Genomic DNA, 16,615 nt, shown 5'->3' with positions numbered 1-16,615 from the left:
AGCGTTCAAAAGAAAAATCGGCTGTGGATTTTGCCCTTCACAGGAAATAAGAAATTCTATGTTGGTGGGCCCACTTTGGAAAATAGTTCTCATTGTGCCTGTGCTGTTCAAATATGGTTCCTGGAAGATTAAGGAAATGTTCTTGTGCCATACCTAAGGTAGACTTCAGGTGGTTTCTTAGGTATGTTGGCTCAAGCCTTGGTGTGAATTCTTCTTGGAAGGCTGTTCATCTGTGCTTGGCTGAACATGGGTGGGGGAAACAAAGACTTGGTTCAGGCAGGCTAATGCCTAGCAGTACAGGAACGAACTGGCACAAGCCTTGTGCTTGCATTCCCTTTCTCCCCTTTCTCCATGTTAAAAAACGTCCACTTCAGAGCTAATCACAGTTTCTCATGATGCCAGAGCACAAGGAACTGTGTTCAGATCCAGAACAGAAACTTTCTATTGGCTCTTGTGCGATAGGGAAAGGAAGGGAGGGGACGTGCACATAGCTTTGTCTAAACCTGGCTGTCAGTCTTCCTCTTAATTCGTAATGCTTTAGAGTTTTTCTAGCGATGACTTGGCTGAAATTTACTTCCAGTTAATGCTAAAGTGAATTGACCAAGTGAATTGTGAAAGCACATTGCCACCAATTAAAACATCTGAGGGAGGAGAGGCATTCAAGCAAGTGAACTAAATGAAATAGTTTGTATAATAAAAGAAATGTAACTGCTGAAACAGATCAATTTCGTTACTTATTCTAAGACATTTCTCTCCTCCCCCCCACCCCATTTTATTTTATTGCAAGCATTTAGTACTGCACTGCAATGTGTAAGTGAGGCCAGTCCTTCAATTGCAGTGAAAAGTGAACATCGTTTTGCTCTTTATAAATTCTGGAGCAGTACAGTGGTACCTCAGGTTACATACGCTTCAGGTTACAGAGTCCGCTAACCCAGAAATAGTGCTTCAGGTTAAGAACTTTGCTTCAGGATGAGAACAGAAATCGTGTTCCAGCAGCGCGGCAGCAGGAGGAGGCCCCATTAACTAAAGTGGTGCTTCAGGTTAAGAACAGTTTCGGGTTAAGTACGGACCTCCGGAACGAATTAAGTACTTAACCCGAGGTACCACTGTACTTAAAAAGCTTATGTTGGAGAAAGTAGAAGTGTACTACGGTAATAGGTTCTAGGCATAACTATTTCTATAAGGCCAGTTACAGATAGGTAGCCGTGTTGGTCTGCCATAGTCAAAACAAAAAAATTCCTTCCAGTAGCACCTTAAAGACCAACTAAGTCAGTTCTTGGTATGAGCTTTCGTGTGCATGCACACTTCTTCAGATACCTGGTATCTGAAGAAGTGTGCATGCACACTTCTTCTGAAGAAGTGCGCATGGTATCTGAAGAAGTCTGCATGCACACGAAAGCTCATACCAAGAACTGACTTAGTTGGTCTTTAAGGTGCTACTGGAAGGATTTTTTTTATTTCTATAAGGGTACCCCTCTTCACTCTTGCATGACAGCTGCATGAGTCTGCTTTATACAGTATGCATCATGGCTTAATCATCAGGTTTAGCTTGATAAAACAGTTTCAGTAATAGATTCTCTGGGTTCCCTTTACTGCTTGCTGGGAATGTTGTAGGGACTTGGCATCTTGCATTTCTTCAAAAGATGCGGCGTACTTTGCTTCAGATGTCACTGACTTTAGGGAAGCAGTAGCTGTTAATAGAGCAGCAAATGAAGTCTTAACCCTCCAGTCCTAAATATACTTCTCTTGGACCCTGTCCCATTGATTTCAGTCAACTTCCAAATATGTATGTGCTTAGACTACAGCCTAAAACCAATGGATCATGTAGTTCTGTTTCCCTTGTATGTTAAAATTCCAATAGTCATCTTCATCTTAAAGTAATGGAAAAGGTGAATATGAAGTTAAGGCATTTGTGTGGAAACTGCGGGTAGTTCTCATTGCTACTCAGCCTACAGCCTCCCTTTCAGGCTATAATAAAGCCTCAGGGATATGATTCTGAAGCTGCCCCCCCCCCTATATATGTGGGCAAATGAAGAAATGAGCATGTGAAGAAATGAGCAATGAGCTTTCATTGCTTTTCTTTTCTGTTCACCAACCTTGGATTGTTTTTATTTTGATTATGTATTTAGTGTTTCTATAGTGTGATTTTATCCTGTGAACTGCCCTGAGACCTGCAGGTATAGGGCTGTATACAAATTTAATAATTAATTAATAATAATAATAACCTTGCAATTCAAACTCCAGTACAGGCTTCCTCAACTTCGGCACTCCAGATGTTTTTTGGCCTACAACTCCCATGATCCCTAGCCAGCAGGACCAGTGGTCAGGGATGGAGGGAATTGTAGTCTGAAAACATCTGGAGGGCCGAGGTTGAGGAAGCCTGCTCTATTAGTTTACTTCTTGCCTGTGTGTGCTATAGTAATAATTAAATGGTCCTTAAATTTATAGACTTTAAAAATGAGCTGTTGGGATTTCTAAGGTGATGTCCTAGTAATAATGGAATTCTCCCCCTAACCTGTTAGATGTGGAGTCCAAACTTATGCATGTTTACTCACAGCATAAGAACATAAGAGTTCTGCTAAATCAGGCCAAGGGCCCATGTAGTCCAGCATCCTGGTTTTCACAGTGGGCAACCAGGTGCTTGTGGGAAACTGGCGAGCCCTGAGCACAACAGCTCCTGACTCCTGCTATCTCCAGCAACTGGTATTCATTCAGAAGCAGCATACTGCCTGCAACGGTGGAGGTAGAACATGGTCTGTCAGTGGCTACTAGCTATGATGGCTATCATCCATTGATTAGTCTAACCTGCTTTTAAAGCTATCCAGGTGAGTGGCCATCAGTGCCTTTTATGGGAGTGAATTATATAGTTCAGCTATTTGCTATGTGAAGAAGCAGATTCTTTCGAGTCCTCCAACATTCATGTCCACCAGATGTCTACAAGTATGAGTGTTTATGGGAATAGACCTCACTCTTACGTGTGTACAGGAGTGCAATTTTTAGTTTGTATTCTGGAGCTAAATAATTGTATGAGTAGAACGTGTTCTGCTTGTGCAGCAGGCTCTCCCCCTTCTGCCCTTGCACCCCCCCCCCAAATCTGCTCTGGAGGATTGGGGGAATCTGCAGAACAAATTAAGAGAGTATGTGGGGGCAGGAAAAGGGGAGAGCATTCTGTTGCACAAGGAGAAATCTTTGTGCTGACAGAACATTCCCCTTAGCTCTATGTTGAATACATCCCAAAGAATTGTAAAAGCCAGATAAAATCCCCACCTACAAAAAAAAGTTGAGATTCCTGTCTCTTTTAAAATGTAATCAAGGATAAGACCTAAAATGTGAAGGTGTTCTTGAGGAATCGGATGAATATGCCAGATACTGTAAACAGGCTACAGAACTGGTGACACTGGAAACAACTTTGGCATGGTAACCTTTTAATCTAACTAGCTGATCCTTTTTCTATACGCAGGATTTTCTCAACGTAAGGTGTTTAGCAGCGGGTGGCTCGGAGGAAGACTCTTACAAGGGCCAGGAGTAGATGCTTAAAGCAGTGAAAATATTGGAAACGCTTCTTGTCCTATGCAGATTTAGTTGGGATCAACAGGCTTGGGAATGCCTGACATTGCGAAGGAAGAGGCTGCCAGCAGTACTTAACTGAAAATCAAGCTGAAGATTGGTTATTTAAAGGAATAAAGTGAAGCACTCAGAATAGCATATACATAAATAGTGCCTACAGGACAAGTATGTTGAAGTATGGTACTAACTCCTGGTAATGGGATAATATTTGGTTTGATTGCAATGTCTTGCCTTCTAAAGAATGTGTATTTTAATGGGATTATTGGTTAGTAAGAGTTGCTAAGAACAGTAAGCAGGAAGCTGGCCCTTGAGGATTGTGTGAACTGTTTAACAGTGAAATCACTTGCTAGATGGGGATTTCCACACACACTGCTAAATATAATAATTTAAATTTCTTGGTCCTTCAGCTTCGGAACTTTAATGAAAAGAAAGCTGTTGCACCTGCAACACATTGAAAAGGACACTGTTTAGATATAAGATAACATGCTTGCTTGTTGTAAATGCTGTCATTCAAGCTGTGCACAATGCAAGTGGCTTTTTGTTTGGTTTTTCCATTTGCTGTGTGCTCCAGTTGAACTGCAAGAGCAGCTTACTGGAGGTCAATCAGTCAGTCTGTGACTAATATGGTTCTTGTAGGCTACACTAGCTAGCTTCCTAAACCCAAGTTACTGGAAAGCCAGTGCAATCAGAAAATGGCTCCTCCTCCTCCTCTATTAGGTTTGGCAGCTTCGTGATCCACTAAGCGTAACACAGGGATTGTCAATAGCTGTGAAGAGTGCAGAATGTAGCCAGTAGGCTGCATCTGACTCGACAGATCAGAAGTAGTGTATACCTGACCAATATATGGCAGTGACAATGAAAACTTTATAGGGTTGTCATCAAGATAAATAAGTGGGAAATGTTGCTGCTAGCTCTGAGCCTTAAGGAGAAGATAGGATGCCAATTTAAATAACCTTAATAACTGTGAAGAAAGACAGTAGTAACTCCGTTCTATAAAAACATGAGCCACCGTGGCCCTTCCCTCTGTTAAGTGGTGTAGCAAATAGCATGCCTTTGGTCATGAATTACCGTGTTTCTATTGAAGACTGCAAACAAAAGAGTTTAGCATGCAGGCTGCAATCGTGAACCCACTTACCTAAGAGTAAGCCCCACTGAATCTGTGTTGCAGCCATAATTGTTCCAAATAGTTTCAACAGAGGAAAAGAAAGCACAACTTTCCTCTTGAAAAACCTTTGCTGCTTCCTTTGGAAGGAATTATAAAAGCATAAGAAGTTTGTTTGGATCAAGGTTGGCTCTGTTTTGGGGTTCTCAGCTAGAATCTCTCAATTCTCTGTGTGGCTGTTAAGCTTGCAGGCTTCCCACAGGCAGCTTATTGGCCACTGGGAGACCAGGATGCTGGACTAGACGGGCTAAACGTTGTCCTTGTGAGTTGAAGATATTCCAGCATTCTGAGTCCTTGGGCAACCAGCTGGAATGATCAGGAAACAGCTGCACCTTGGAGTTCCGGGGCCCATAGAAGGCCTGTTCATTTGTTTATAGCATTTTTACCTTGCTCTTTGGTCAAAAAGGCTCCCCCAGCAACTTACAAGAACAGCAGCCAGACGGTCCCTGCACTCAGGTTTAACAGTCTGAAGAGACTGTACTGTTTGGATGCTGTGCTCTGTCTCCATGGTTAAAGGCAGAACGTATGTGTAATGGTTCTAGGGGTTGCTCGTGCGTAAGTTGGCGCCACACCTGGCTGGGTTACCTGGGTGAACCCTTTCTGTCCGGACAGCCACCCATCCGTGGCTGTCTCAGTCGCTGGCAGAATCCGTCAGTGGGCGTTTCTTGAACTTCTTCCAGCAAAGAAGTTCTTTGACGCCCAGTCTCCTCCTACTCTCCCTGCACGGAAGTCTTCTGCGCAGGGAGGGTGTGGGCATCGGAGGATCCGTGCTCTCCCTGCTGGTCTCCGGCGAGGAGTCCTGGAGCCTTCTCTCCAATTCCCCCATCTGCCCCCCTCCTCCACTGGTGCTACGCTGATTTCCTTCCCCAGCGGATGGGCTGCCTCTCTCCCTACTGGGACCCTCTCTGGCATCCCTCTGGAGCCTTCCCTCCGCCTCTGGCTCCGATGGCAGTTCCCTGACAGTATGCATCCAAACACCAGATACTGGAAATTCAAAGAGGGCAGAGTCCAGAGTCCTGCTCACAGGTTTCCCACGGGCATCTGGTTGGCCACTGTTCCCTCAGGTGGCACAAGGAGTCGGTGCATCTGGCTGTTAAAACGGGAGGTTGGTGGTTTGAGGCCACCCAGGGATGGCTGTGGGCAGGATTCCTGCATTGCTGGGGGTTGGACTAGATGATCCTCGGTATCCCTTCCAACTCTTAAGATTCCATGATTCTATGTGAACAGGGTGCTGGACTGGAGGGGCCATTGAATGGATCCAGTAGGCTCTTCTTACCCTATGCTCTTACCTTCATAATTAAAATATTTCCCCCTTTTCTGAATAAAAAGGCGGGGAAACTGGTTTTTGGAGGTGATAGCAAATCTACATTTATGTAAATGTGTGTAAACGGTATCGCTGTTCTCGCAGTAAACACTCCGGGTTCTCAATTAGTCTCTTAAGATGTTTTAATAGCATTTGCGGAACTTCCTTAATGCTTGTCTGTTATCAATTCTACTTCATGTGTCTGAAGGCCGAAGCCTTGGAGAGTTCTTGCTTCAAAGATCACAACGCTCAGGCTTCTTTAAGAGTGCATCTGGTATTCTCTCTTCCTCTTCAGAGAGTAATATTGGGAGCTGTGCCACGTTTCATACCATGTAAAAGGAAGAGCTAGACTTGCTCCAGCTTGCAGAGGGCGGCGTGATTATGCAGCTATAGCTGTGTAGCAGCTCTCTCCCCTGCCCCCTTTACACTCTTCCTGTGCTCCACCTTTTTCTACTTCGGAGATTAGATTATTGTAGGTCAAAGTACTTCTAGTCGCTGTTTGAACCAGATTACAGTATGGGCGCTGGGAAAACTGAGCAGTTTGTGTTGGGGAACTTTAGTAAAAGCAGTAAAGTTTTCGTTCCTCCATTCGGGCAAAATGACTTGGGAAAAGGTGGGGAAGCTTTTCTGTGCCTGGAGTAGTAGATAAGGGGTTGCTGAAGCGTCTTCTCCATGGAAGTCATAAACACATCACAGTGAAGATAATGAAATTGTGGTTTTGGTTCTGGAAAGATTTTTAAAAGTCCCCTTGCAGTGAACAGATTGAAGTCCTACTGCTCACTGCTGTTTCACGAAGTGGAACTAACTCATTTTTTCCCCCTTTGCCCTCTTTCACGTATGCTCAGATTTAGACAAAATACTTCAAATTCCTAAGGGTCAAAAGCAAATATTTAGGGCTTGGCTTGTAGAACGTTGAAAAGAGAGACCCAATTAAATATTAGAATGCCAGCTCAACATTTTTAGAAGCCTAGGGAACCAGGCACCCAGGGTTTTTGACACCGTGTTACTCTGACATGCATATTTGACAGCCCTTTGGAAAGTTAAATTAATCACTTTCTTGCAAGTAACATAATTTTCTCTTAAATAACGTTCCAGGTGGGTGGTATTCAGTGTGAGTTTAACCCACTGAAATTAATGAAAGTGACTAAGTTAGGTCCATTAATTTCAGTGAGCCTGCTCTGAGGAAAACTTAGTTGAATACCACCCAGTGTTGTTAAATAATTTGATGGAATAGCACTGAGTTTCGTAGCTGTCAGTTGATGGTACTTTAGAACCCACCGAAAGGTCACTCAGCGCCTTGAAAGCACATGGTGTTTACAGGGTAACATGAGCAAAAGCCAGGCCCCTGCCCTGAAGAGCTTACAATCTAAATATATACTGTGGTGCGCTGAGAGGTGGGGAAAGAGATGTAAGGATAAAAAGGGATGATTGTAAGCAAATGCAATTATGCATCTTTAGAGTTTGTTACTGTTGGGGATTATGATTAACGGGATGAGCCAAAGTACTCGGTGTTTAGGATCTGCTTTTTCCTGTTCAGGTTTTAATAAACCTTAGGAGTTGTTTTGATATGTGCTTTGCTCCCATATCAAGTGATGTTACGAACAGTATGTTTTCCTGTTGAAACTGCAGGCGGTCTGTGGAAGTCTTTAAACCAGATTAAACCAGTGTCTGTCTTTCCCCGCCCCAGTTTTCATGAAGTTGGAAGTAGTCTCTGCACTCCTTTTTCCTAACTCTTTTTATTTTAATGGAGGAATATAAAAAGCTGACTAGGAAACGTTTGCATTCCTTCTTTTTAAAGTATTTCTTTCTCCGTTGTGCTGGGTGATTGCTCAACATTTGAAACGTGGAACTGTGTGCCACAGTCCACGTGAAAAAAGTTTGTGTAACACTCGGTGCCCATCTCTGTCCCATTATGAGTTTGTTTTGCAAGAGCTGAAAGTAAACACTTAAGCACACAATTCATAATTGCTCTGCTGCAACTAGCTGGACTTAATGAGTACTGTAACTTAATTAGATTATATTTGAATGAATACATAAATTCTTCAAAATGAGCTTGAAGAGATATTAGTACATCCAATAAAGATGGAGAGATTTCAAATTTGCCTCGGTGGAAGCCTTCAATGAAAACCATTGTGGGGCAGCGACTATCCTAGGCCTTCATGACTTGTGGTATTGGGCTTTATGCAACCCAACAGCCATACAGGACCACCTCCAGGTTTAAGGAGGCTCTGGTGCCCTTTTATGGACCCCTCTGGTGGAGTTGTAGACAGTTGTCTACTTGAAACCCATAAGCGGAAAATGAGAGCAGCATGACTCTCCTGCCCATGAAAACCCCCAGTAATTGGTGTTCAGAGGCACACCATCTCTGATACTGGAAGCAGACTACTTGATTAATGGCCATTGATAGTTAGCCTTCATGAATTTGTCTAATTCCCTTTTAAAAGCTGTCCAGGTTTATGACCATCACTACATCTTGTGGTAGCATACTCAGTAGTTTGCCTACGCGCTGTGCGAAGAAGTCCTTTCTTTTGGCTGTCCTGATTCCTGAATCACCTACCATTTAACTTTACTGGATGTCCTAGGGTTCTAGTAGAGAGAGAGAGAGAGAGAGGGAGGGAGGGAGGGAGAGAGAGATAAGCTTCTCCCTATCCACTTTTTCTATACCATGTTTAATTTTATACACCTCTGTTATCTCCCTACTTTAGGGATGCAGGTGGCGTTGTGGGTTAAACCACAGAGCCTAGGACTTGCCGATCGGAAGGTCGGCGGTTTGAATCCCTCCGACAGGGTGAGCTCCCATTGCTCGGTCCCTGCTCCTGCCAACCTAGCAGTTTGAAAGCACATCAAAGTGCAAGTAGATAAATAGGTACCACTCCATCGGGAAGGTAAACGGCTTTTCCGTGCTCTGCTCTGGTTTGCCAGAAGCCGCTTAGTCATGCTAGCCACATGACCCGGAAGCTGTATGCCGGCTCCCTCGGCCAATAAAGCGAGATTAGCACTACAACCCCAGAGTCGGTCACGACTGGACCTAATGGTCAGGGGTCCCTTTACCTTTATCTCCCCACTTTACACATCTTTTTTTGCTAAGCTAAGCAGCCCCAAACCTTTAACCTTTCCTTACAGGGGAGTTGCTGTAGCCATTGATCATTTTGGCTGTACTTTTCTGCACTTTCCCCCAGCTCTACAATATACTTTTCAAGGTGTAGCAAACACCTTTTTGTACACAGTATCCCAAGTAACATTTTCAGTCCCTTTTCTACTAATCACTAACAGGCAATTCACCTTTTTCATAGCTGCCTTGCATTGGGTATTAGCAAGCTATCCACCGCAGCCCCAATAACTTTCTTTATTCTAGTTAGTCACCAAAGGTTCAGACCTCAGTAGTGTATATGTGAAGTTAGGGATTCTTCTCCCAAATGGAATCAGTTAACACTTCCTAACACTGAATGGCACTTCCCATTCTGGTGCCCATTCACCCAGTTTGGAGAGATGCTTTTGTAATTACTTCTTCTTTTGTCTTTCCCATCCTGAATAATTTGGTATCTTCAGCAAACTTAGCTACCTCTATACATATGCATGCAAAAGAATGTGTTATATTCAGAAGTAAGCCCTATCGAATTCAGAGGGACTTATTCCCAGATAATAACGCTTAGGATTGCAGGCTGAAGTTGCCTGAATCGATGTATACTCAGAAGTTAGTCCTTTTGAATTCTCTGAGGCTTAATCTTAGGTAAGTGGGGATAGTATTGCAGCCTTAGTATCAGAAGGGATTGTGGGTTACTGATCCAGCCCTGGTTTTAAGGAAATGTACTTGATACATAAACCTTTCCTGGAAGGTGTTGCTTGTTTCAGCTTGGCTGGCATTTGTTGTTTGTGTGTCATACTTTCTCTTCAGTGTAGTTTGGTTGTCTTTCCTGACTCTTTTTTTCTTCCGTTTTTCTTTCTGTTTTATTTTGCAGTATTTCATTCAATAACATTAATCATTCTTTGCAACACATACTATACATATTTATCTATTTTCCATAGTTGTACCATTATGACTTTCCTCCACCCATGCTCAGCTTCCATTGTTAGAGCTGTTTTCTTTTGTGGACCAGTTTCTCTGACTTAAGAAAGGTAAAGGAACCCCTGCCTGTACGGGCCAGTCTTGTCAGACTCTAGGGTTGTGCGCTCATCTCACTCTATAGGCCGGGAGCCAGCGCTGTCCGCAGACACTTCCGGGTCACGTAGCCAGCATGACAAGCTGCATCTGGTGAGCCAGCGCAGCACACGGAACGCCGTTTACCTTCCCGCTGGTAAGCGGTACCTATTTATCTACTTGCACTTTGACGTGCTTTCGAACTGCTAGGTTGGCAGGTCTGGGACCGAACGACAGGAGCACACCCCACCGCGGGGATTCGAACCGCTGACCATGCGATCGGCAAGTCCTAGGCGCTGAGGTTTTACCCACAGCGCCACCCGCGTCCCATTTCTCTGACTTACCATGGTCTAGATTGCACAGGCTGAACTTGGATGAGGAGAGGTATTCCTCTGAGCAGTGAGATGGGCTAAATTTACATCAGGTCACTTCCGTCTATCATCCCATCATTCACTTCCTCACTCCAAGCATACAGTGAGATGATGTTCTGTAGCAGTGCACATCACAGGGGTAGAGAAGGCAGAATGTGACATGATAGGCTGTTTCAATAATACATAGGTTCTAAAGTGAAATAACTGTAGTTTCATGAACAGACAGATGAGTGTAATTTAGGATCCATTCCAGGCATGCATCCAATGAAGTGGACTGTGGTCCTCAAAAGTTATGTCATAATAAATTTGTTAACTTTGAAGTAGTTGTTTTTTGGGTGTGTGTGATTTATTTTTTGTTTGTTTGTTTGTTTGCAGCAACAGAGCCGCTGGAAATTGCCCCAGTATAATAAAATTGCATGCACCTGTTGAAAACCAGCTGCAGCCATTACATTAAGGAATTTGGTGTGTCCTGGCTAGAACTGAGATGGAGCAGAAGCAGGGAAGCAATGGAAAGGGGAGGCTCCAAAAAGCAGGGAAAACAGCAGGGTGGAGCTGGATTTTAAGAAGGATTTGGCATTTTGCAGTGGGAAGGAAGTGATTCACAAGCCTGTCCATTTTTGCAAACAAATCCACAAAAATTAGAAGCTGAAACATTTTTACTAGCATTTGACAGAAAGCAAATCATTTGGCTCATTGGCGTATGTCTGCTGAAAGCAGGGGAGAACAAACTCTCCTACAGAAGTTTCCTCTCTGTCTCTTCAAGCAAACAACTGAGTGGGTTTTTCATAGCTGCCTCATTTATATTGATAAAGAGTCTCCAGTGCCCTGGATTGGGATGACCCTTCAGACCTACTGCTGATTTCTTTTTCTCCCCCTAGCTGTAGCCTAACCTCAGGATATAGGAAGGAAGCTTTTGTAACTTGTCATGCGTCACTAGTAGAGAAATATGTCTCTCCTTAGATTTGCGGTGCTTGATTTCCACTCCCCCTTCCTTTCACAATCGTTCTACCAGATGCCTGGGAGTTTTATCTGCAGCACTGGGTTGCTTGCAGAATGATTTGAGCCTAGTCACAGCTTATTTCTGATAGTTTTGACCCTGGGAAGATGACTAAGCAGTTGTGTGCCAATATAAATCCTTCTACATGGCTGTAGGCAGGACTTGGACTTACTGGTGACTGATGGGGATGGCAAAATGTCCTTAAAAGCTTGGATTCATCTTTGATCCCAACTGAAGACCTTCTTCACCACCACCCCAAATAACTTTAAAGAAAAGTTTTAAAATGGAAACGGCAGGTGACAAACTCCAGAATTTCATGCAATGTGTAAAAAGTGCAAGTACTGGTGGTATTTAAATTTGATGAGGGATTTGGAGTTGAAGGATGAACAGTGAAGGAACCAAATTTGCAAGTGGAATTGAGTTATTCAGAATGGGCACTGTCTTAACTGGTTGGCCCGCCAGCAGAATGGCAAAGGAGATCTAACTCTAAATGGGCAGAACAGTACATATTGTGTGATGACTCATCCCGATTCTGTGTGTGCTTTTGTGATTACTTGTGAAAGTGATCTTGGTTATACACAGTGGTACCTCGGGTTACATACGCTTCAGGTTACAGACTCCGCTAACCCAGAAATATTACCTCGGATTAAGAACTTTGCTTCAGGATAAGAACAGAAATCATGCTCCGGTGGCGCGGCAGCAGCAGGAGGAGGCCCCATTAGCTAAAGTGGTGTTTCAGGTTAAGAACAGTTTAAGGTTAAGAACGGACCTCCAGAACGAATTAAGTACTTAACCCGAGATACCACTGTATTGGAAAGGTCTCTGCAATCTCAAGCGCAGTGATGTAGCAGTGAAAAAAAGGCAGAAATGAATAAGGAAAGGGTTGACGCTAATAACAATGGTGCTGTATAATTGTTTGCATGGCCATGAGTAGAATGCAGTGTATAGTTTTGGGTTCCTCACCTTGAATGCAGCAGCTCAGTGAGCATAAGAAGCTGTTTTCTACTGGGCCAGACCAGTAGAAACAGACCAGGTCTGTTTATCCCAGTATTGTTGACTCTTGCTGACAGTAACTTTCCAGAATCTCAGGCAAAGTTATTTCCTGTTGCTGTATTCTCTTTTCTGTCTAGAGACAGACAGGGATGTTTGGCTTTACAAAACATGTGCTCTGCCATGGAGCTGTGCCCCCCACCCCCGCCATTCAAATATTACCTTCATGTGGGAAGTGCTGCGGCTCAGTCTGATCCCAGTGACACTCTGTGTAAGATATCCTACCTCTCTATGGTGTTGTCACTGACTTTGCATGAGAAGTCCTTTCAAAGTAGAAAGCTGGCACATTAGGCAAAAGGCTGGGCTAGAGTCTCCTGTGACCCGCTAGCTTTCAGCATAATCGCTTTCTGCATGCAGAAGTCTTGAGAAAATACAATCCTCTGTGTGTGTTTCTAAATTGTGCAGACCTGGGAGGGTTGAACACATCCTCCATCCCACCCCCAAGCAGCAGAATTTCATGACTTTGTCATGAAAATAGATCTAGGCTTAAAATCTCCTTTTTTCATTGCACATGTGGTATGACTTAAACTGAAAGGGCAGGTTTGCCCTACTTCCTATTATATCAAAACTAAATTTAAGCAATTATTGGTGCAACACTTGATGATCCAAGAAAATGTCTCTTAAGATTTATTTTGGAGCTCTGGCACAAAATTGTGACTAAAGTTGCAATCCTAACCTCACTAATTTCAGAGTAAGTCTCATTTAATTCACTGGGATGTATTTCCGAGTAGACATGGTTAGGATTGTACTGCAAAACTGCTAGCACTCCTATTTGTTTTGGAATTGCTATGGTCTATGTAAGAAAGGTCCCTTGGAACCAAGCAGTACTTAGCAACATGTTCATGAAGGTTCTCAGCTTTCTGAAGCTTTAATTCTAAATGGAAAACTCAAAGATTGGTTTCTAGAGCCAAATCGTACTGGAGTATTGACCGTTAAAAGGTAAAGGTAAAGGTACCCCTGCCCGTACGGGCCAGTCTTGACAGACTCTGGGGTTGTGCGCCCATCTCACTTAAGAGGCCAGGGGCCAGCGCTGTCCGGAGACACTTCCGGGTCACGTGGCCAGCGTGACATCGCTGCTCTGGCGAGCCAGAGCCGCACACGGAAACGCCGTTTACCTTCCCGCTGGTAAGCGGTCCCTATTTATCTAAACTGACACCAGATCCAGAGGCACACAGAACGCCAACACCAATCAACCACACCAGACCCAAACCCAGACCCTCTCCACAGATGAATTACTGACACCATCCAGTAGCCAATCCATGGTGGCACCTCCGGATGCTGCACCCCCCTGCAATCCCTACACAGATCTGGCTGACACAAGCCACAAAACCACAGCTCGCCCCTATACACGAAGCCAAGCCAAAGCACAACTAAGTGCAATACAGCCATCTTCTCAGGAAAACTCTTCACAAAGTTCAAGAGGTCAAGACACAAAGACTTTAGCAACTAATCCACACCTAATGACCCACCTAAGTGGTACTCAGGATATCACTCAAGAAATCACTCAAGGTATCTCTCAAGTAATTAAGGAACAAAAGAAGAAAAGGCACACTAGCCTGGGAACTTCCTCTCTGCCCAGAACATTGGAGGCTAGACACCACACCCCCTCTACAGTATTTATAGGAACTCAAACATTGAGATCCCGCTCTGTTCCAGTAACAAGAAGCCGAAAGCACCAGCCTGAAGATGACGAGTGAGACCTCGTCGAAACGTCGCCTAGACACCCCAACTTTTACACGGGAAGACACCCGAGGACACCAAAACCTGCATTCCTGTACCCGTGAAAATCTACGAAAGCAAATATATATATATATATATATATATATATGGTGTACAGACAATGAAAGCAGCAGTGACAAACAGACCACTCGAACAATAAATATTACAAAAACACAGCTGCATGTAAAATGTTGCATTAATGCAAAACTACTATCAATCACAAAGCAGTTATCAATTCCAAGACACCTCCTCTTTCATGCTCCTGGCTTTCACCCAGGACTCCACCCATCCATCCTGGTTCTTACTTAGGGCCAAGACAAACTCACAGCCTCAACCCATAAAAATCTCCCAAAGAGGAGAATTCCTGGAACCTGCTGACATCACCTTAGTACAGTGGACCCTCTGGATACGAACTTAATTCGTTCCTGGGGTCCGTTCGCACCCCAGAAATTACATAAATAGAGGCGCGCTTCTGCGCATGTGTGCGGCGAAATCACCCAAAGATTCCATATCCAGAGGGATACGTAAGTAGAGGTACGACTGTAGTCTCTCACTCTAGGCTTGCTTTTCATGGGCAGACACAAGGTAGATGGGGCATCCTCAGGCTGCCCCCAGCTGTGGCTCATTCATTCTCTGCACCTTAACCCAGGTATAGCAAATTGGAAGCGTTTTCCATGGGGTCCCGAGGAAAGACTAGAAAGACACTCCTCCCACTTCTTTCTCTAACCTCTGCTCAATAATTATAATAATTACACAGGTTTGGAAAAGCAGGGTAAGCAAGATATAAATGTTAGTGTGCTCTATCTCTGCTTGGTATGATTACTGATGCCTTGGTACTGATTACTGATGCCTACAGCTTTAGATGAACATACTTTGGCATGTGTGTAGAAATACCCTCTTCAGACTAATTTGCTAGGTTGGAATGGGTCGTTCCTCCTTCAGTTCCACACTATCAGTAACTCCTTTCATTCCTCCTATTTAACAATAGGGCTATTGAATCTGCGGAAGGTTAACGAAGCGTTTTTCTCCGTCAGCTGCACAGTCTCTTTGTATGTGTGAACAGAAGACTGAATAGAAATAACAGACAAAATGTTACCGGGTCACTGTGATGTGCGGCTTTAAGTTGAAGGCCTGTTTGGGTTTCCAGATTGCTAGCTCCCTTGAGGTTTTGTTTCAGGAACCTGAAGTACTTCATAACATCTTTTTTCCATTTTGTTTTGTTATGTCAAAACATAGGAGTATGCTTCACCAGGCAGACTTCAGTTTCCAGTTTAGAATTCTTCTTAATCGCTTCCTCCTCTTTCCCCCAACCTCAGATTATGGCGGTCCTTCAGGGTGGAGCTCAATATCATTCTGTGTCAGTTACAAGTCTAGGGAGGTGTGGTGTCGCTCCCATCTCTGGGTAGCAGAAATGATTGTGAACTGTCCTGAGACTGGATGCTTGGGACCAGACTACATGCATCTTTGTGTATGTGCGTGTGGTTTTTAAATAGGAGCTGCAGCTGGGGAGGGTTAACACTGTCCAACCACCTCGTCCTCTGTCGTCCCCTTCTCCTTGTGCCCTCCATCTTTCCCAATATGAGAGTCTTTTCCAGGGAGTCTTCTCTTCTCATGAAGTGGCCAAAGTCTTGGAGCCTCAGCTTCAGGATCTGTCCTTCCAGGGAGCACTCAGGGCTGATTTCCTTAAGAATGGATAGGTTTGGTCTTCTTGCAGTCCATGGGACTCTCAAGAGTCTCCTCCAGCACCATAATTCAAAAGCATCAATTCTTCGGCGATCAGCCTTCTTGATGGTCCAGCTTTCACTTCCATACATTGCTACTGGGAAAACCATAGCTTTAATTGGACATGGTCCAGCTCTCACGCCTTGGAATAACAGGGGTTTTTTTTGGGGGGGGGGAGGAGGCACTTGAGGATAGTAGTGAGAGATCTGGAGGTGTGCTGAATAGGCATGCAGCATTTTCCTGGTCAGGCTGCTTAGGGGAGCTTTGGGACGAATACAGGAACCGGCCAGTTTAGTGTTAAAATGCCAGAAAAAAAGCACAGGAAACTCTTGTTCAGGCAGCCCATAGAGTGGATAGGATGTTTATAGGCTGCAGGTTGGGGGAAACCCTCCACCTACGTGGGCATCTGTTCTCACTGAAATTTCTGTTCTCGTCTGGCACTTGGAGAAATATGTTCACTACTCATAACTTCCTCTGCCGTATTCCTGCTAACAACTCTTAGTAGCTTATGTTCTACCAAAAAAAAGCACAGAGATCTCACACATACACTGCTCTTTTCAAGCTCCCCCCCCCCTCACCCCAGTAT

At 44.1% G+C, this 16,615-nt stretch overlaps 1 protein-coding gene across 13 annotated transcripts in view; it reads left to right on the top strand.

Annotated features, from left to right (window-relative positions):
* Window positions 1–16,615, top strand: part of KTN1 (kinectin 1) — a 102,663-nt gene that overhangs the window by 2,606 nt on the left and 83,442 nt on the right. The window contains exon 1 of one of the 13 annotated variants that reach the window (XM_083731265.1): window positions 11,717–11,830. The exons of the other annotated variants lie outside the window; for them this stretch is intronic. The gene's annotated coding sequence lies outside the window, so the exon portion shown is untranslated. Of the gene's footprint in view, window positions 1–11,716; window positions 11,831–16,615 lie in introns of those variants that run through there. 13 annotated transcript variants of the gene reach the window in all.

Source organism: Podarcis gaigeae (assembly GCF_964106915.1).
Source record: "Podarcis gaigeae genome assembly, chromosome: 1".
NCBI classification, from domain to species: domain Eukaryota; kingdom Metazoa; phylum Chordata; class Lepidosauria; order Squamata; family Lacertidae; genus Podarcis; species Podarcis gaigeae.
Note: the sequence above shows the minus strand (reverse complement) of the source record. Positions and strands in the feature narration are given on the sequence as shown.